The following is a 23,299-nucleotide window of genomic DNA, read 5'->3' as shown; positions in this document are numbered from 1 at the left end:
GCATAAATTAATAGGACCTGTTTCATATTCACATGTCTTTGTCTTAAAAATCTTCAAATTACAAAAAATTTAATGTACTATCATTAGAATAAATACGGTATATGTTTCAATGACATTTCCGATACAGTTAAATTAGAATTAGACTTAATTGTTAAATGATACAATGTATTGTAGAGGTGCAGAAATTACAACAGGTCTTATTTCGGTATATTGATTCCTAATGTTGACATGATCATAAAAAATATTTTGACATAACATGATTATTATGACTCATATGATCAACTTATGACATCACAAGATCATAATTGTGACATCACATGATCATTATTATGACATCATATGATCTACTACGAAGTTTAACATCTAATTTTCAGGTTAAAACTTTTCATAACTGAACATTAAAATATTGGCATTGATATTGAGATTGACATCAGAAGTTTTCCTGAAATACCAAAAATGTGGAGAAATTGACCTTTTATGGCTATGTGGTATAAAAATATATAGGAAAATACTGTTTTGTGAGACAGGCCAGAAAAACAGATGGGATGTAACAGGCCCATTGGGTCTTTTTCAAGCAGGTGATGATTTTGATAGACTTCCCTTAGTCATGTAACCATTGGTCCATTACTAAATACATGTATTTGTTAAGTAGAAAACTGTGAATGCTTTCAAAATCAAATCAATAACTCTTGCACCATTCAGAAAGCTTCCCCAGACTTGGACTAAAATATGGAGTATTTAAAATTACACTATCACTGGGCTAGGTGACAGTTATAGATTGAAATTGTTTAGATATTTGAAACCTTTGATGTTCAAAAAACAATTTACACATGTCATATTTCAGAAGTGATGATGTTATTAGTTTGTTTGAAAAAATATCAGCATTTATATGAATGACTTTGTGACAGAGTGAAATGGTTTTTTTAGTGACGTTATTTAGATATTTCTTCTTCAAGTCATTTAAAATGTGAAGTAGCTTTGACATTTAAATTGTATGTGATTGACTATATGTATCAAGCAATGAATGTTTTAAGATTTTTAGTGTTATTTATGAATGTTTCAGAAAAAAAATTTGGCTAAGTTTGCAATTATTTATATTTACACCAGGTGTCGGTGGTTCAGCAAATTGTAAACATCTGTAAAATGAAAGTGTGTCTGAGTGATTTCCAATCCCAATTGAGTGTAGATTGGGATTGACATGATTGTATAGTGTACCATCAATGAAATAGGGACCGCCTTTATATGGTAAATGTTATAACAGTCAATGCTAATGATATTTGGAAAAGTCATGCCACTAAAATATTAGTATCAGTTTCAACTATGACTGACAAACTAAATTTCTGAGAAACAAGGGAGAAGCAATGCCTGGATGAACTAATTATGTAATGTTTTGCAGAGACAATGACTGCAATATTACCAATATTTGATTCTTTGAGATGCTTTTTAGCTCACCTTGTCCGAAGGACCAAGGTGAGCTTATGCCATACCGTAGCATCCGTCATCCGTCCGTCGTCCGTTTGTCCGTCTGTCTGTCAACAATTGACTTCTTCTTCAAAACCACAGATCAGAATTTGACCAAAGCATCCATATGGGGTGGGGACTCAAAATTGTACAAATGGTGGGGCTGACCCCCCAGGAGTCTGAGGGGCAGGCCAAAAGGGGTCAATTTGGCTCTATTAATATAAATGACTTCTTCTATGAAATCAAGTTACGGATATTGCTCCTATTTGCCTGGTAGCATCACTATGGAGTGGGGATTCAAAATTGTACAAATGGTGGGGCTGACCCCCTGGGGGACTGAGGGGCGGGGCCAAAAGGGGTCAATATAGGTATATTGATATAAACAACTTCTTCTCTGAAACCGAGCAATGGATATTGCTCATATTTGCCTGGTAGCATCACTATGGGGTGGGGATTCAAAATTGTACAAATGATAGGGCTGACCCCCCAAGGGCTTCTTCTCTGAAACCGGGCAATGGATAGTGTGTACCAGGTACATGTAGTGACAGGACTGCTTGTGTACCAGGTAGAGTACATGTAGTGATGGGACAACTTGTGTACCAGGTATAGTACATGTAGTAATGGGACAGCTTGTGTACCAGGTATAGTACATGTAGTAATGGGACAGCTTGTGTACCAGGTATAGTACATGTAGTAATGGGACAGCTTGGGTACCAGGTATAGTACATGTAGTAATGGGACAGCTTGTGTACCAGGTACATGTAGTAATGGGACAGCTTGTGTACCTGGTACATGTAGTAATGGTACAGCTTGTGTACCAGGTATAGTACATGTACTGATGGGACAGCTTATGTACCAGGTATAGTACATGTACTGATAGGACAGCTTGTGTACCAGGTATAGTACATGTAGTAATGGGACAGCTTGTGTACCAGGTACATGTAGTAATGGGACAGCTTGTGTACCAGGTACATGTAGTAATGGGACAGCTTGTGTACCAGGTATAGTACATGTAGTAATGGGACAACTTGTGTACCAGGTACATGTAGTAATGGGACAGCTTGTGTACCAGGTACATGTAGTAATGGGACAGCTTGTGTACCAGGTACATGTAGTAATGGGACAGCTTGTGTACCAGGTATAGTACATGTAGTAATGGGACAACTTGTGTACCAGGTACATGTAGTAATGGGACAGCTTGTGTACCAGGTACATGTAATAATGGGACAGCTGGTGTACCGGGTACATGTAGTAATGGGACAGCTTCTGTACCAGGTGCATGTAGTAATGGGACAGCTTGTGTACCAGGTACATGTAGTAATGGGACAGCTTGTGTACCAGGTACATGTATCAATGGGACAGCTTGTGTACCAGGTACATGTAGTAATGGGACAGCTTGTGTACCAGGTACATGTAATAATGGGACAGCTGGTGTACCGGGTACATGTAGTAATGGGACAGCTTATGTACCAGGAACATGTAGTAATGGGACAGCTTGTGTACCAGTAATACGCATGTAGTGATTAGACTTATCAGTTTAGGATAGTTTTTTTTTTATTCTGATTAAGTTATGATGTATTTGTACATATTATTTAGATAAATCAGTCTGTAAGAAGAATTGAAACATTTATCGAGATTTGAATTGTTCTCCTTTTTTTCAGGCAGTCACAATGAACGGAAACAGAATACATGGGATAGATTTCTGGCTGCTTTGTCATATTGGCAAAACTCTTTCTCACCTGACAGGTAATCTATCAAGTAGTTACTAATGGAGGGTATCGGAAAATCTTGATATTTTTATCGTGGTATTTCTTTGTTTACAATTATTTTTTTCATGTTATTGGAAATATTGTTGATATCCATATAGACCTTTAGAGGATACAGGCGTTTAGCAGAATAAAGTCTAAGAGGCTGTATGTGTAAAAGTGTAGTAGCTGCAGCTAGTAATTATAAGAACAAGTGGCTCTATAACCTGCTATTCTGAACACTGCTGAACCACCAACACCTGGTGTAAATATCAATAATGGAAGTCTTAGCCAAATTTTTGTTATCAAAAGTCAGTCAACCATGGGTTGAGGTTTAGGCCCAGTGGTTATAGTGTGGTTTAGTGGTTGTTTCCTCCCTGTCTGTGATTTACTGTTGATTCTGTAGGTCCCACGTGTATAGGAGGGAGCACTGACTACAACAGGCCCTTTGGAGGGTGAAGGTATAAGAGGAAGGAGTGTTTGTCCAGTGATCCCTATCTGGTGTAAGCATGTCCAACACCCGACCTGGAGTGACCATTGTCCACTAGTGACCCTAGTGTTAATACACCCTAGAGGTCGGCTGTGACACACTGACCTGTTCTTAATTATTAAAGGGGTAGCAAGCAGAGAGAAGACCTGTGCTACAGCCGATCCCTGTACAGGTCACAGGTTACTGGTCAGACTGTGGAATACAACACCATGGAGGGTTGGTCAAATGTACATAACATGGACACTGGTCATTTACATGGATGTTGACAGGCTCTGTACAAGATTCCCCCTGTCTCGTTGGTAAGTAGGCTGGATTACTATGATCTGTAGTATAGTACAGTTGTGTGTGTACAGGGTTATCAGATAGGGTTAATGTTGTGGCCCCTGACTGCCACACAACCTGTACACTGTAGGCAGGTGTGTCCAGCACCATTCACTGATATCATTTTTATTATTGTTCATATTCATGGTAAGTCCATGTGTACTAACTATTATACCATGTATACTACCACTGGAACAGGATTTTACACATATGTTCACTGAAGGTCTTATTAATCTCTTACTCTACACACTTAGACCAAGATTTCTGTTTAGTGTAAACCCATACACAGATGAAATGATAAAGTGTTTGAGTGATAGGAAGCTGTTGAACCTTGTAAATACAGCATATACAAAATATTGTCTTACTGATCTGGAAAATTGGTTATGTAATGGTATTTCTAAGGGAAATATCAAATGTATAAAATAAAATATAACCATTGTTAAGCCCGTCATATTTAAAAAATTAACTAAATGTTTTGTGTAGAAAGATTTTGTAATAATTTTCCTTCAGAACATAGAGGGGTCTTAAGTTATAAGCAGTGTATAGGATACCTTGATACATGGTGGAGAAGGATATGACTCTGTATAGTGAACATTTTCACATCTAATCAAGTTATTTAACTTTAATGACAAATGTGTTTTCCACTCTGTACCATCCTATCACCCCCAAAAATTGCAAGCATGATTATATTGATCAGAAAGAATACTGAGTGGGGAATGGAGATGAGGATGAATGTGGAACACATAAATATTGGTCAAATTAAACAGGATGTCGGAATGCACAGGTATTGCTAGATGTTCCTTTAGAAAAGGAATAAATAGAGCATTTTGGATAATAGTTTCAGAATAAGCAGGGGTCAAATAAAACAGGTTTGATATGGTCAGTTTGTTAATGAAATTCATACAATGTAAATCTAAATTTTAGCAAGGCCTTTGGAAGATCATATATTGTTATACGAGTACAAAGGGTTATCAACAATCGTGTTAAGATTGGATAACAATTATGATCATGCTGTGGATTGATAGAAAACAGGTTTATAATTGGGTCCTAACCAAGTTTAGGTCAACACTTTTTTTCCCCCTGAAGATTACAGTTTAAGTAGTAAAACTGCCTGGTGAAGCCTACCATCTGTAATGTATAAGCTATCCCTTTTCAATGTCTGTCCTTTGAAGAAAGCCCATGTTACACGATAGACCATACATAGTTTGTTTGAAGTCCCAGTAGATTGAGATATATACGGTTTTATTACTGTTTTGCCACAGTTATCTGGTAATAATGCATAAAGTCATGACTTTTTCAGTATGATAAAAAACATTTCTTCTTGGGTTTAATTTTCTTAAAATACATTGTGTAGACCATTTATATATTGTCACTGCAACCATGAAAGAAGTTTGAAGATGAAAACATGTTTTTATGTTCGGATTTGGTGTCAAAGGTACCATTTATTAAAAGTAGTTCCCTCAGCGCTGTAATTAGGACACTTGGAGTCTAGTAATGGGAACAATATGGAACATTAACAGCCAATTTGGTGGCAGTCTGATAAAAACTGGAGCAATAACCACATTTGTCTGGGGTAACCTGTGGTTTAATGATGTCACAGATAGGGAAGGGGAGAAAATTTCAAGGATAGAATGAAATAAGGAAAAAAATATCTAAAAACTAGAATTATAGTTCATTTGATAATAATCATGAAAGATACCTCAATTTTGCTTCAGAAACAGTGTGCTGTCATTCGTCTGTCAATCTGTCTTTCCATATCATTCCATCATTCTGTCTGACCACATCACAATTTCTGGACAATAACACATGTTCAAGAAGACCATGCAATCAAACTTAAACTTCCATCACTGCATCCTCATGAAAATACTACTTTGGGATTTATTTTTGGGTCAAAATGTCAATTTAGGTCAAGGTCAAGGCCAATGTCACTGTAGAATAATTAATATTGGTTTCTGGACAGTAACTCATGTTTCAAAAATGGACCTATTAAGATAAAAATTTACAAACAAATATTCCTTATCAAAAGTGCTCAGAAGGTCAAAGGATAGATCACTTACTATAAATAGAGTTTCCAAACTCTTACTCAATTAAGTAAACATATCAAGTTAGTTCCTCATGAGTGCTTGCATGGGATTTCTTTTCTGCCTCTAAGCGCAAAGTTCAAGGTGGCTATAAACAGTAAATTGGTTTTTTGATGATAACTCAAGTTCAAGTATGCTGATCAAGCTCATATTCCTTATTAGGAGTGCTTGTTTGGGATTTTTTTCCCCCTGCCATTTCAACTTTGAATTGAAAATGTCTTTGTCTTTGAAATTCAGTAGAAGTACATGCATGATCAAGTACATGCATAATCTTCCTACTGACTACAGGCAACAGCTAATTATCAGCTATATATATCATGTTGATGTTGATGTCCTTCAGAAAGGCACTATGTGGTGCCACGAAACCTGTGCTTCACAAGTTTCTTCATCAAAGTTGTATAACGTTATATACATCATTTTCTGATGTATGGAACTATTATAAACGTGCTTTATCAGATCAAGGTATATGTGCTGAGACCTAAAACCAGGTCATCTATATTTCATAACTGTTTAACTGTGTTGGAAACTGAATACCAAATTTAATTTGAAAGTAAATTTTATCATTGATTGAGAATAAAATGTTGATAAAAGCACTTAAAGATGGCAGACTGGAAGAGATGTAGTTAATATATATATATAACTCCGGTATTAATTACTGGATCGATTTTAAAGTCACATTGGCACGGGGATGTGTTCTCCCTCTGCAGAGTATTTAAAGCTCTCATTGCATTTCCTGTTCTGGTTCAGACGGGGGATTTAATTGAAATAAATTTCTAGTTGTCACAATTATAATTATTTTGTCAATTAACTGACGTTATACAAAAACTGACAGTTTCAGAAAAAGAAATCTAAATGTGGTTACGATGTTTCTCCAGTCGCTTTGTGAGGTTTGTGTGATATTCAACCACAGGTGCCTGACTCATTTTATAAAATAATATTTGGTTTGTTTTTGTTTAACGTCCTATTAACAGCCAGGGTCATTTAAGGACGTGCCAGGTTTTGGAGGTGGAGGAAAGCCGGAGTACCCGGAGAAAAACCACCGGCCAACGGTCGGTACCTGGCAACTGCCCCACGTAGGTTTCGAACTCGCAACCCAGTGGTGGAGGGCTAGTGATAAAGTGTCGGTACACCTTAACGACTCGGCCACCGCGGCCCCTATAAAATAATAACATATAGAGTACATATAGAATAATAACATATAGAGTACATATAAATGCATATATGTACTCTATATCTTATTATTTTATAAAACGAGTCAGGCACCTGTGATTCAACTGATTCAATATCAGAATTGGAATACACTTGTGGGGGATTCCTTTGTTTATCTGACAATGAAATGACCAGTGATCACTTGTTAATTGTATTAATAGATATGAAGGCATTTGTCTTACATTGTCATTTGAGAATGGTCTACAACATGCCTCTGAATACAATACTATAGATTACATGTTATCAAATGTTATTTTATTTTCCTGAGGTTAGCCAACCCCATGACTTTGAGCCACCTGGGCTTATTACAGGATAAATTTGGTAATTGACAAGAAACATTTGTTACCTGATCCTACTGACACAGAAATAGAATGTTCAGGATCAGATCTGCAACAAAACTTCCTATGTTTTATTCCACTTGAAACAATTAGTCTGACAGAAATGTTTAGTTTTTGGGCAGTATTAAGTGTTAATGTTTTTTATTGTTCTGCTGACACATATAGAGTTATTGAAATTGTCTTATATTTCAGTGATCTTGATTTTTTATATCATCAGTTTTTATTTTTGATAAATTTGACATAGTTCTGGCAGACAGAGTTGTGAAAAATTTGACTGTTGAGCACAGAATTGTTCAGGCTGTGATTACTGAACTCAGCAGTGTCCAATATAAGAGGCATAATTGTCAACCAGAAGTGTAACACTCTAGCTGACTGGGCAAGGTTCACATGTCATAATGTAATAACCTGAGGTTTAATTCATGTATGTGAAAATGTATAGAACTCCTGCATTTTTAACTTTAAATGGCGTCTTCCCAGCAGAAGTGATCCGTAATGACTTAAGTAGATAAAGTTGATCAATCCCACCAGGGGGGAGGGTTCTGATAGCATATAACTTTATATATACTGAGAGGTCTAGAGTGAATGACAGAAGCGTTTTTATGCTTAATAGAAACTTTTTAAATATGTCTCATACATCATAATTAAATACTTGAGAGTTACGAAAGCTGTCAGTTAAAAGTTGTTGTGATATGCTAGGTGGAACTGTAACACATGCGGACACTACATCTCCATATTTCATTGTAGCAAACACAATATTGTTACATGTACATGCAGTTTTTCAAAGCACATGCTAGCTTGTTTATCAAAGATACCAGGGATTTCAATATTTGAAGGTTCATGTAAATAGTAAATCAAGTGAGATTTTACCAGAATAATGAAATCACTATTCTGTTGCAATTAAACAGATACTAACTTGACCAATTGTTAATATGTATCATGGCAGCGCTCATGGCTATCCATGGGTCTTGATTTTAACATTTAATTTAATCTACCTGTTAATTTTGGCAAAACATGTGTAAAATGAAAGTTTAAGGAGAACAAGAAAAGCTTATGTGGATCAGACATATTGTGCAAAATAACCATATCGTTATGGTCACAGGTGTTTATAGCAGGTAGTGTGAGCATTTGGTTGACAAGATTTGACTTTATAAAAACATAAAAATTGATTCTTTTTTTTACCTTGAAATGCAAATGGCAGCTGTGAATTAAATAAAACAATGATGGCATATAGAAAGGCATTCCAATCGTCAAAAATGCTCTTATAAGACACAATGAAGAACTCTGATCATAGCACGTAACCTGTCGTTAGGAAAAATAGTTCAACCGCAGAGTTTGAGGTAAAATATGCAGATTTCTGGAAATAGCCCCAAACTCAACATTTTAACTATATGTCTCAAAAACATTCCTCTTACTGTTTATCTTACAGATGTCTAATAGTATCTTATATGGGGATTTTTAATAACTGAAATGCCTCCCTATATGCCATATTTGTGCAATATATTTCACAGCCACAATTTGAGAGGGAAGACTCTCGATCTTGAACCATAAATCTAAACATTAACTATCAGTAACATCTTTATTTATCATGTTTTTAAAAAAACATTTGGTCCAACTAGAAACTAAGATTTTATATACTTTTCTTAGTCTTGACAATTTTGAATGTGCAATCCCCCAATTGAAATTACAAACAGTTGGCAAGTATGCAGAGTACTATTTATATTCATAAATACATAATCTCAATGTTATTCAAAGCCAATTAGACAACAGAGAAATAAATATTCTTAAAATATATTTGAAGTGCATATATGTAAGTGTCAATTTTATTGTTCCTTTAATAACGGATTATTAGTTGTTTGAACCTCAGACTTGAGAACAAGCTTTTGTCCTGACATAACACCAGAGACTTTAAGGCATCTGTACAGGTCAGGGAATCAAAAGGTGGTGTGTCTGCTGTTATCACAGTGTAAGAGGTGACTAATGTGAAATCTCCTGCAGAATTTGCTTTATTACTGCCCTCTTCTCCGGGACATGACAAAAATAAGTCTGCTGCACCAACAGTTCACATCTCTCTCTCTCCCTCTCTATATACATATCAGTAGAATGTGAATGGGTGAGATGTCATGTTGCTGTGACCAGATATGGCATTTCAATGTGTTTGCACTATAAATTTGTCTACCAGTGTCTTGCTAGATGGAAGGCACCTCATAATTGCCCTGGAGATGTAGCCTTACTTTATGTCATGAACTCAACAGTTTTAGTTACTATCCATGTCTTTAAATTTTTTTTTTTTGATGGCCAACAATCAAGCTCAAGTGTCAAAGGTCACACACTCTGCCTCTTTTGAAAAATGAAAAAAGTAATAATTTATCCATAAAATTGTATTAATGTGCACTGTTTATTCACCATGAGGTTGGGGGTATGTCAATGTGAGTCGAGCTCACTTTGCTTTTATTTGTGCATATATGATATCTAACTGCAGTAGAAACTTAACATACTGTCTTTTGACTGACAGGTGTGTTTTAGAAACTGCACCATTATCTGTGTATACATCTTGATTGACAGCTATGATTTACCTGTACATACAGGTGTTGGACAGACATAGGACACTTGTTAAATGGTCTACCCTATCAGGGTAATGAAGCGTCCTTATCACAGTGCTATCCTTGGCAGCCTGGTGACACCAGTCAATGAGAAGTCTACATTTGGTATTGCTGTATAGTTTAAATAACCAGGAGGATATCCAAATTAACTCCATTGGTAATCTGAATTGGAACGCTATCCGAAAAAGTTGGCAGGATCGTCTGGAACTCAGCCCATTAGATGTAAAACATAGAACATTAATTAATTCTAGGTTTATTAGAACAGGATAAACTTGTTCACACAAGGAAGAGATTAGAAGTATTACTGGTGTGAAATATGTTTGTATGACTGATAGCTGTCAATCAACTGTCAGTGGGTGGAGATATTGTTAGTTTTCAGAGCAGTAGTGTCGGATGCTGACTATGGGATAGGATGTACTTTCGGATAGGATGTACTTTGAATGCGGTGGCTGATATGTTCACTGGGTATGTAAATTTATACCAATATACATCAGTCCTGTACAAGCTTTATCAATTTATGCAATCTAATTAATCTAAATATAATTTTAATGAAAATCTGATTAGTGAAAAATCAGAAATGAACAAAACAATCATTGATGAATAATTACGGTAATAAAAAAATGATTAATGGAAATTGAAAACCACTACAGGAATGAAAACTTATCAAAGAGGACTCAATGCTGTAATTATATTTGTCTTTTAACTTGTATAAGAAGTTAATATCTTCATTCGTAAAGGAACCAAGTACTAGATTTGACAATTAATTGCATTGTTTAAAATCTTATTTTTGAAGACTAGAGCCAGGCTGTCTTATGATAGGCAGAAGAGAAATAAGAAAAGTAACACATTGTACTTGTGTCTGAAGATTCTTTGATGATGATAGGTTACCGTATTACCAATGTTTATGCTGCCGCTCCTTGAATGATTTGTGTAGTTTTCTGAACAGAAGGATTTCTTTGTTCTCAAATTAGATCACATAACTGGTTTATGTCCATCTTGTCAGCATAAACTTGTTCTGGTGAAGATTGTCTGCCTCACCGGTCCCTGGTAGCTGTTATTATACTGGTTAGTCTTGGTAGGCTCCATGTCTCCGGGCGAAAACACACCTGCACCTAATGTATAGCATACCTTTCTTTTTTGTCTTTTTCTTATATGTCTAACCCATTTTCCATACTATTGTCCTTGCTCTTTATAACAAGATTACTTTTCCTTTCATCTATAATTTGTTTTGCCTCCTGTTTCAAAAGAACCCTGGTTTGTTTTTCTTGGACTGCAGTTGTTAAGAGTTTCAGTTTTGGTTTCATTTGACTTTTTTAAACAGTTTGTTTATTTTCATGGTTTACAAGTCAATAGATTAAGGTGATGCACCTCTCAGCTGTGTCAGTAGTGAACAGTGATGCTATTTGAAGGAGTTTATGTTTCAGGAAATTAGGTCCTTCCATTAGAATTTTTTTTTATTTAGGTAGACAAAATTAATAGGTGTATTTATTTAGGTTAAATAACATCATTCTGCTTCCACGTTCAACAGAAATAATAAACATGGTTATCATAAGACTATATATATAATGACGACATCAAGATATTATTTGGCTGCCAATTTTTATCTGAAACATTAACTCACAAGGATCCAGCTGAACAAATACAAGATTTGTTAACTTAACAGTGAAATCAGATTTCAAATTTATTTAATTTGGATCTTAAGAATAAATTCAAATGTTATCTTCTGCAATACTTCATTTATGGAGAATATCAGTTTCAAAAGTTTCAAAACTTTTCATCAAGTTTAAGGTACGCAGTGGCCGAGTGGTTAAGGTGTCCTGACACTTTATCACTAGCCCTCCACCTCTGGGTTGCGAGTTTGAAACCCATGTGGGGCAGTTGTCTGGTACTGACCGTAGGCCGGTGGTTTTTCTCCCAGTACTCCAGATTTCCTCCACCTCCAAAACCTTGCATGTCCTTAAATGACCCTGGCTGTTAGTAGGAAGTTATACAAAATAAAAACCCAATCCCAAGTACAAATATAAAGCATTTCAGTCAAACACATTAAATCGGTGAAAACATAAGTCTGTACACTACCATACACATTATAGACTTGATCATTGTTTGGGTTATCTCCCCTCCTTTGTTATATTTAGGAATTACAATGTATTACATTATTATCAATGGACATCATATGTTTGAAATTGTTTTAAGTTCATTACAAATGCAGTTCAAGTATTCTGGTGTTGGAATTTGGAACTCTTTTGAAAGGAGATTCATATGGCATAAAAAAGTAGCATTTATACCCAGAAGTATTTGCGACACTGTTTACCTTATTTCTCGGTCAGATGTTTTTGAGACAGGATATAAGTGAAGTTTTTGTTTGTATGAGAGATTTGGATAGTGTCAGATTCAAGATTAATCTAAATGGGAGTGTGAGTTTGGAGGAGGGATTTGGAGAGTATTTGTTTGCACTGTAGATTTAGAGTGTACCATGATTAATGCTCAACAGCAAGAATATGTACACTACAACTTCATTCCATTTGGGACGATTTGTGGCAAATTGGGCTTTTTACAATGACACCATTCCTTTTAGCCTGTACTAATGGCATGCCAAGGTGTACAATAACACGTGTAATACTGAAGGGTAAAAGATTTGATCTAAAGGGCAAATCTTTTACCCTTTAGTATGGAAATGCAATCGGTCAAATAATAACAAAAACAAATTTTTGTCCATATATTAACATTTTCTACCATTAAGTATGAGAAATCTTCATTTATTCTGAAGGTTAAAAGATTGGTATATAATGTCAAATGTTTTTTTGACCTTAATGGAAATGTTGTTTACCATTGTGACCCAATCGTATCTATTTACTAGGTAACACAGAACCATACCAAACTGTTTACTCGACATTGGATTTCCCACCTACCGTATATTTATACTTGTGGTTAAAAGTTAAAAGTTATTCCTTTACTTGTTCCATACATAAAATTAGAAGAAAAAAACATAATGAGTATAAATATTCAAACAATGAAAATGGTGAAGTCAAAATAAGCATGTTTGCAGATAACTCCAAATTATTTATAGGCACAAAGAAGAATTTGTCAAGATGTTGGGTTGACAGAGATTCAGGGCATCAGAAAATAACCATGTACCTTAAATCTTAGATGTGAGGGTGAAAAGAGATTCAGGACATCAGAAAATAGCCAGAGATGTCAGAGTGCCAGAAATTCAGGGCATCAGAAATTACCACAAGCCTGATATGTCAGGGTGACAGAGATTCATGTTATCAGAAAATAACTACAAATCTGAGGTTTTAGAGTAACAGAAACTTGGACAGGAGATACATACACCAATGTTTATTAACAAATAACTACCAGAGTTCATGTGTAGCTCCTTCTGACAGTGGAAACGCTCCCTACCTGGGTTTTTTGAACTCACACGGCTGGTACATTCCTGAATGTAGGACACACTTTGTATCTACCATAAGATTGACATTTCCAATTATGCATTACAAACATGCATCTAGCAAGATTATGGGGTTATGTGGTCAATCCATGAGATTATATTTCTTGTTTTGATTGTGGCAAAATATCTTGTGTTGAATTTTAAGCCATTATGGAGTGGGAGAATAACATAGGTGATTGGACCACTTCTGTTTTGCTGCGATATCTGGGCAACAGAAAAGCTTAGCTGTAATCCCCTAGATAATTACTGTGATAAATCCGTGGAATCACAATGGCCTCCTCCTGGAGGGTCCAAGTTTATTTAATCCAGTCAACATCTTACTGATAAATATATGTTTGATACATGTAATCTGCATATTTCTGTGACAAATGTGATGTGAACTTACCCGACATTGAATAAAATTGTAATAATGAGATTGATTGATTCCAACATAACTGTTTCCAATATTAGGAGCCATTAGTGGTATGACACCTCATTTAAGGGCCAATTGGCAGGAAGTCAACCATAGCAATGTTTTAACGCTTATACAACAATCAAACAAAAATTAAAAATTGTTCCAGGATTTAGAGGTTATTGGTTGCAAATTAATGGATATCATACACAATTAACAAAAGAAGAATATGTTATATAAGTTTAGAAGGAAATACATGTTTGTATCTGTAAACTTGCATTATCCTTGACATTAATTTGCACACATTATTAACCTATCAACACCAGGTATTTGTCCTGTAAACCTTACTTGTTTTGAGTTATCTACCTTGTATGGGAGTTACCTACCATGTATGAGAGTTACCTACCTTGTATAGGAGTTACCTACCTTGTATGGGAGTTAACGACCTTGTATGTTAGTTATCTACCTTATATATGTGTTATCTACCTTATATATGTGTTGTCTACCTTGTATGGGAGTTATCTACCTTGTATGGGAGTTACCTACCTTGTATGGGAGTTATCTACCTTGTATGTGAGTTATCTACCTTATATGTGTGTTGTCTACCTTGTATTTGAGTTACCTACCTTATATGGCAGTTACCTACCTTGTATTTGAGTTACCTACCTTGTATGGGTGTTATCTACCTTGTATGGGAGTTATCTACCTTGTATGGGAGTTATCTACCTTGTATGAGAGTTATCTACCTTATATGTGTGTTGTCTACCTTGTATGGGAGTTATCTAGCTACCTTGTATGGGAGTTATCTACCTTGTATGGGAGTTATCTACCTTGTATGGGAGTTATTTACCTTGTATGGGAGTTACCTACCTTGTATGGGAGTAAACTACCTTGTATGGGAGTTACCTACCATGTATGAGAGTTACCTACCTTGTATAGGAGTTACCTACCTTGTATGGGTGTTATCTACCTTGTATGGGAGTTACCGACCTTGTATGGGAGTTACCTATCATGTATGAGAGTTTCCTACCTTGTATAGGAGTTACCTACCTTGTATGGGAGTTACCGACCTTGTATGGGAGTTATCTACCTTGTATGGGAGTTATCTACCTTGTATAGGAGTTACCTACCTTGTATGGGAGTTACCTATCATGTATGAGAGTTTCCTACCTTGTATAGGAGTTACCTACCTTGTATGGGAGTTACCTACCTTGTATGGGAGTTACCTACCATGTATGAGAGTTACCTACCTTGTATAGGAGTTACCTACCTTGTATGGGAGTTGCCTACCTTGTATTGGAGTTATCTATCTTGTATGTGTGTTATCTATCTTGCTTTGAGTTATCTTCCTTGTATGGGTGTTATCTACCTTGTACTGGAGTTATCTACCATGTATGAGAGTTACCTACCTGTATAGGAGTTACCTACCTTGTATGTGTGTTGTCTACCTTGTATTTGAGTTACCTACCTTGTATGGGAGTTATCTACCTTGTATTTGAGTTATCTACCTTGTATGGGTGTTATCTACCTTGTACGGGAGTTATCTACCTTGTATGGGAGTTATCTTCTGTGAGTCGATCTATCTTCCTACCTTCGATGATATATCTTAAGAGGTCAAAGGGGCTCAGTGTGAGAGGAAATTGAAGATGAGCACACTAATTATAACCACTGTGCCAACAATCACCTCTTTTTCTCCCGAAACATTCCAATAAACATTTAATTGTATACCCGGTAACTGTTATATAAGGCATTTTGTATGAAGGATATATATATATATACTTACATTTATATTACCTGTGAAATTCATGGACAACTAATCAATGATAGTAGACTTGTTGGTACACAGGTACCAATGTAGCCTGGAATCATTGGTGAACCAAAGGATAAATTCATGTTAGATGTGCACTCTTAAATTACTACATCCAACATGCAAACATTTGGCAGAATTTCACATGTTTCTCCATCACTGAGGCTTGGCTGCAGTGGTGAGGTGGAGCACTTTGATCAGAAGTCTACTGCTCCTTCTAATTGACACTCTCTAAGTGAAGATCCCTTATCTCATGTTTCCTTTGTAGTTTTAGCTGCCTGTAATTGTTGGTGTTTAGTGTGTTGGCAATGGCATGGAGACCTGTTGGATGTGGAAAGTGTATTAGATTGAGACAAATTGGAGTTTAATGGGGTAAAACTTGGCTGTTCCCAATTATGACAGTTAAGTAAATCAGTGATTTAGGTGATTGATGAGTTACTGTCTTGTAGTGTATCTCTGTATACAGTGAAAGATTACAATGGTTAGATCTCTTTAATTGACATTTATATCACCAGGTATTCTCTCCATCATTGGTCCTCTTTATGGCATTACTACTTGTCCACCATGAGGAAGTTATACCCAAGATGTGTGATACCTCGTTTGAGTATGAGACATAAATGCAGCCTGATAAGGTGAAGTTCCAAGGTGTGTGGTTGGATTGTCACCTATTATAGGATGATTGAACAAAGTCAACATACTCTTTCAGTGAGGTAGGCACCAGCTACTTCCAGGAATGACACTAGTTGTTCATCCGGAGATAACTAGCACATATTTATAGCATCAATAGATAACATAAACAACATATTTATAACATTGATAGATCGATTTGACCAGTCATGTTTAATGAGGTACACATATCTAGAAAAAGGCTAGCCCACTCAAGACTGGCACTGTCTGAAAACCTTGAATGTAGTAATTTTTTATTCTTTGTATATGTCTGTTTTCTAGAGTTACAGTATAAAGGGAGATAAATGAGTATTGTGATGCAGCTGGGGAATTGTGAACAAAAAATATACTGCTGGTATTCAGTCAATGGGTTAAACTTGTCTCTCTTAGTGGCAATTACTGGTCAAATTTAATATATGTCTGGAAGGAGAGCTATCAAGGGGCTCACTTGACCACTGTTCGAGCTTCCTGTTACCCTGGTTATGTGTAGAGGTCACAAGTTCAATCTGTATCATGTCAGATGGCTAATGTTTTTTACCCTGGAACAGCAGACTTTTGTCCTAATGTAAGCCACATGCTATGTCTATAATGGAAACTGATAGGGATTTCACACACAACATTTATATGGTTTGCTAAATATCTGAGGACTAATGCATTCCTAAAGACTGATATTGTTAAATGAGATGCTCTTAGATTTACTAGGTTGTTGTGAAAAGTTTTCTTAGCTTAAAATGTGTCTCTTAAACTGTGTTTAGTCATAATAGATAAATTTGGAAATTATTTACATAATTTTTTAGGTCACCTGAGACTAAGTCTCAAATGACCCATTCTAATTGCCTTTTATCCATCGTTGCATGTCATGCATAATGTCTGTAACCCCGGTGTCATGTGGGATTTGTATCCCCCATAGGATAAGTACCCGGATACTAAAACAGGCCATAGGATTAGTATCCGGGTACAATATTTGGCCATAGGATAAGTATCCGGATACAATAAATGGCCATAGGATAAGTATCCCCCCCATAGGAATTGTATCCCCCCCTAAAATTTATCATAAAGTAATAATGTAAGAATTTTGAAAATGTTTTTTTGACCGTTTAACTGCTTTAAAAGGTTGGAAAATAAAGTATTATCATATAATTTCATTTTTTTTTTCTCTTTAACTATTCAATAAAATTGATAAATTATTTCAAACTGTTAAAAATCATTTGAATTGTTGATCAACCCTGATATAGTCACTGAAGCAGTAATAATTAAAACTTAATATAAAGTCTGCCCTGTGTCACCTGGGGAAAGGTAAACCTGTTAGATGGCCCCAGGGAATATCTGTCATAGTTGACACAGTGTTGTTTTAATCATTATTACCTATCACCTGTTCACCTATGAAGATGTTGCAGTGGGGTAAAAGAATATATCATTAAGTCATTCTTAAAAAGAACCTGAAACAACCAACATGAACTTTGAATTCATCAACCAAATCACAGATTTTCTTCTGGGTCCCACTGAAAAGAGGAAATGAATCATGATCTATGTGCTGTATAAAGATGTGTGATTTTAAATCACTAAAGTGATCATTACTTTAAATTTTGAGTTTCATTTCTAGTGAATTAAAGAATTGACTTGTTATTATGTATTTAGGACATTTTCAAATGACACAAATATATGTTCTCTCCAAAACTGTTAAAAATGTTCATGGTCTGAAGAATTGCATATAGATGCAATGAAATAGTGATAAAGACGTGTTATCAAGTTTTTCTTTTTCTTTAAGTATTACTTCGTTCGTTAGGATCATACTCAACAATTTCATCATATGTAATAATGAATCAAAGTTAAACATACATTGCACACTTTATTTGTTAAATTGTGCTGACTGTTGAATTTATCTAGAAAAAAATACTTGAAAAGTCGGTGATAGGAACAGAAATCATCAAAAACTGCATTAACAACTGATTTCTGTCTTCTTCAACTGGAATAATTTATTGTTTTCAATCAGACAATCATCAGTTAGAACAAAGATTTTATAAACATGTATGTGAATGAATAAGTGTGTCTGAATACATACAGTTAATATTCAACCTAATCAATATTTTATAAGGATTTGTATCACCCCAACTTTATGTCAGTTAAACTGATTTCTATAGCCATAGGAATTGTATTCCCCCAACTTTATGTCATTTAAGCTGATTTCTATAGCTGTAGGAATTGTATCCCCCCTACTTTGTCATTTAAGCTGATTTCTATAGCCATAGGAATTGTATCCCCCCTACTTTATGTCATTTAAGCTGATTTCTATAGCTGTAGGAATTGTATCCCCCCTACTTTATGTCATTTAAGTTGATTTCTATAGCCATAGGATTTGTATCCCCCCTACTTTATGTCAGTTAAGCTTATTTCTATAGCTGTAGGAATTGTATCCCCCCTACTTTATGTCAGTTAAGCTTATTTCTATAGCTGTAGGAATTGTATCCCCCATACTTTATGTCAGTTAAGCTTATTTCTATAGCCATAGGAATTGTATCCCCCCCTACTATATGTCATTTAGGCTGATTTCTATAGCCATAGGATTTGTATCCCCCCTACTTTATGTCTGTTAAGCTGATTTCTATAGCCATAGGAATTGTATCCCCCCTACTTTATGTCAGTTAAACTGATTTCTATAGCTGTAGGATTTGTATCCCCCCTACTTTGTCATTTTGGCTGATTTTTATAGCCATAGGAATTGTGTCCCCCCTACTTTGTCATTTAAGTTGATTTCTATAGCCATAGGAATTGTATCCCCCCCTACTTTATGTCATTTAGGCTGATTTCTATAGCTGTAGGATTTGTATCCCCCCTACTTTGTCATTTTGGCTGATTTTTATAGCCATAGGAATTGTATCCCCCCTACTTTATGTCATTTAGGCTGATTTTTATAGCCATAGGATTTGTATCCCCCCTCCTTTATGTCAGTTATAAGCTGATTTCTATAGCCATAGGAATTGTATCCCCCCTACTTTATGTCATTTAAGTTGATTTCTATAGCTGTAGGAATTGTATCCCCCCTACTTTATGTCATTTAAGCTGATTTCTATAGCCATAGGAATTGTATCCCCCCTACTTTATGTCATTTAAGTTGATTTCTATAGCCATAGGATTTGTATCCCCCCTACTTTATGTCATTTAAGTTGATTTCTATAGCCGTAGGATTTGTATCCCCCCTACTTTATGTCAGTTAAGCTTATTTCTATAGCCATAGGATTTGTATCCCCCCAACATTATGTAAGTAACAAGATAGGCACGAGCATGGTCTAACAGTATTGCGGCGGTATACTGTAAATCACTTAGGTATATTTCGCGAGTACTAAATTTCACGAACTCACATCATCCGACTTATATACTTTGTGGATATATAATTTCGCGGATATATAATTTTGCGAATTCTGACCTCAAAATGACTTTAAATTTACGAATGACGTAACAGGTTGGCGATATTTCCATGTTGGTAGCCATTTTGTTTATGAGAGTCATGTGACGGTACAAGAAAAGTCATGTGATATCGATGTCTGTCTATACTGAATTGTATGTACCGTACCTGTATACGCCTCTAAGGCTATATACAAGTGTCATGCCCGTTCATATATAGTTTTTCTGCATTATTTAACCGACATGACCACGCCACAGATCTCCAATTTAAACAAGAGGCCCATGGGGCTTGTATCCCTCACCTGGTTGGATTTGACCAAACGTCAAAATAATGTTCATGTTCAATTTGTTAATACACATACTCTCTAAGGGACTGAAAGACCCTACAGATTATTTTTACAACATAATTGTGTTTAAAGAGACTAATTCCCTTAGGGTGGGGAAAGACCCTTGGGCCTATTTTTACATAAGAATTGTGTATATCCCTTAATGTCCAGCGATGCTATACATAGTTATGGGATGATGGGTTACAGTAACCATTTATGCCAAATCTGTTCTCCTTTCACCAAGGATGTTTCTGACCAAATTGGGTTCAAATCCATTAAAAACTTAATGACTAGTAGCGATATAAAGACAGATCTCTATTTCCCCTATTTGGCCCCACCCTTCAAGCCCCTTAGGGGTCAGAGTCAATATTTATATAAACTCTCTTCCCCCCTTCCCCCAAGGATATTCCGGACCAAATTTGGTTCAAATCCATTCATAACTTTATGATAAATAGCGATTTAAAGGATAAACCCCTATTTTCCCTGGGGGTTCATAGTAAAAATTTATACAAACTCTGTTCCCCTTCCCCCAAGGATGTTCCTGACAGAATCTGGTTAAAATCCATTAAAAATTTTATGAATAGTAGCAATTTAAAGACTAATCTCTATTTCCCCTATTGGGCCCCGCACCTCAGACCCCTGGCGGGCCAGACCAACCGTTTATACAAAATTGGTTCCCCTTCACCCAAGGATGCTTCAGACCAAACATGGATCAAATCCCTTTATTCCTGCAGAAGAAGAAGGATTTTAAAGAATTTGCTATATTTCCCCTATTGGGCCCCACCCCTAAGGCCCCTGGGGGGCCAGACCCAACGTTTATACAAAATTGGTTCCCCTTCACCCAAGGATGCTTCTGACCAAATTTGGTCAAAATCCACCGAGTAGTTTAGGACTAGTAGCGATTTAAAGGAAAAGTTGACGGACGGACGACGGACGCCGCGCCATGCCATAAGCTAAAAATAGTAACCAAAGATAATTTGCCAGTCCCAATTACAGAAACAGTGAACAAACATGTAGAATCAAGTGATGTGAAGTACGACATACATGTATGTAAGCTTACATAAACAACAGCGCGGGTAATAAAGTACGACGTCTTCCGGGTGACCATCCGGGATCTTCGGGACGGGACCTTCTGCGCTTAAATGAACTAAATCGTCGTCTAGAAGGTATTGTAGTCGGAGTTCAACTACAATATTAGTGTTCAGCAGGTTTTTTGTGTGTGAAATTTTGGTGTTTATATAAAAATACACTCTAGATATATACTTTAATGGCGATGTCTGTTCACCAACTAAAGACTGGTAGATTAAAAATGGAGGCCACTTATTCTTGTCATTCTTATATAAATATTCGCGAGGGATTTGAATTCGCGTTTGACTCTCCTCACGAATTAACGCGAAAATAAATCCCACGCGAAATGTAAGTGATTTACAGTACTCATATTGCTAATATTCTATGTATAATTCTATACTGAAACCACCTAAGGGTCACATCTTTTGTTGTGCAAAAAATAACATTTTGTTATCTTTATCTATAATGTTATCTATATTGCCTTTTGTTATACTAATACTATCAAAACAGGTAAACTAGCTATCTTGTTACTTTGATAGAACATGAGTTTACCCACCCGTTAGTGTTAGACCTTGTTTGTACCTATCTTGTTACTTTGATAGAAAATAAGTATGCCCAACCGTTACTGTTAGACCATGTTTGTACCTATCTTGTTACTTTGATAAAAGATGAGTATGCCCACCCCACCTGTTACTGTTAGACCATGTTTCATTACACCCCCGCAACGAAGTTAGGGGGGTATACTGGAATCAGGTTGTCCGTCCGTCCGTCTGTCTGTCGACACATGTTGTCCGGACAACTCCTCCTAAACCGATGGGCCGATTCCAATGAAACTTCACACAAATATAGAAGACCATGTGTAGATGTGCATGCCACTTTCATTTCCTCAAAATTATGGCTGCTATGGCAACTGGTCACTATATTACTGGGTTATCTTAGTTAGCCTCTAATAAACAGTTCCATTCAAGGTCACATGGGTCAAATAGGCTATAATCTTCAAACAACTTCTTCTCAATAACCAAGAGGCCCAGGGACTTGATATTGGGCCTGTGGCATGCTGGGGTGAAGAGCTACCAAGTTTATTCAACTTAATTACATTGACTTTCAGATGGGTCAAATAGGCTATTATCTTCAAAAACTTCTTCTCAAACACCAAGAGGCTCAGGTACTTGAGGTTGGGCCTGTCTGTAGCATGCTGGGGTGAAGGGCTACCAAAGTTTGTTCAAACGCATGACATTGACCTACATTCAAGGTCACAGGGGTGAAATATTTGTAAATCTTGCTATAGCCAAGAGTCACCAAGACCCGATATTAGGCCAATAGTATGCTAGAATGAATGACTAGAAATTTATTGAAATGAATAAACCTACTTTACTCTGATATTTTAATAAATTGGTTATCAGCATAGTATCTGCATGTAGAAATGACCTCAATCAACTGCAAACTTGCTGTAGAGCCAGGTCAGTGATACAGGCCCATTGGGCCTCTTGTATCAGGAAATCACAATTTTGACTTTCATTTGTTTGATTTCTATTGGAATTCATTCTTTTCTATTGGAATTCATTCTAACTTTGTTCAAATTTTTTAGCATGGGATGACAGCTCGATGGTAATATCATTGTCATCAGGTGACCGTTTAGGCCCATTGGGCCTCTTGTCTAACATAAAGTAGGGGATGACACAAATCCTATGGCTATAGAAATCAGATTAAATGACATAAAGTAGGGGGGATACAAATCCTACGGCTATAGAAATAAGCTTAACTGACACAAAGTATGGGGGATACAATTCCTACGGCTATAGAAATCAGATTAAATGACATAAAGTAGGGGGGATACAATTCCTACGGCTATAGAAATCAGCTTAAATGACATAAAGTAGGGGGGATACAATTCCTACAGCTATAGAAATCAGATTAAATGACATAAAGTAGGGGGGATACAAATC

The 23,299-nt window shown here is 36.1% G+C and overlaps 1 protein-coding gene across 3 annotated transcripts in view; it reads left to right on the top strand.

The window, feature by feature from the left end:
- LOC117330640 (chondroitin sulfate N-acetylgalactosaminyltransferase 1-like) overlaps positions 1-23,299 on the top strand; it is a 63,605-nt gene that overhangs the window by 13,473 nt on the left and 26,833 nt on the right. For 2 of the 3 annotated variants that reach the window (XM_033889082.1, XM_033889075.1), the window contains exons 2-3: positions 3,123-3,207; positions 3,613-3,995. The gene's annotated coding sequence lies outside the window, so the exon portion shown is untranslated. Of the gene's footprint in view, positions 1-3,122; positions 3,208-3,612; positions 3,996-10,616; positions 10,711-23,299 lie in introns of those variants that run through there. The other variant, XM_033889120.1, reaches the window with a different exon arrangement.

This window comes from Pecten maximus, chromosome 1 (genome assembly GCF_902652985.1).
Source record: "Pecten maximus chromosome 1, xPecMax1.1, whole genome shotgun sequence".
NCBI lineage: Eukaryota > Metazoa > Mollusca > Bivalvia > Pectinida > Pectinidae > Pecten > Pecten maximus.
The sequence above is the reverse complement of the archived record's forward strand: the minus strand, read 5'-3'. Positions and strand labels throughout refer to the sequence as shown.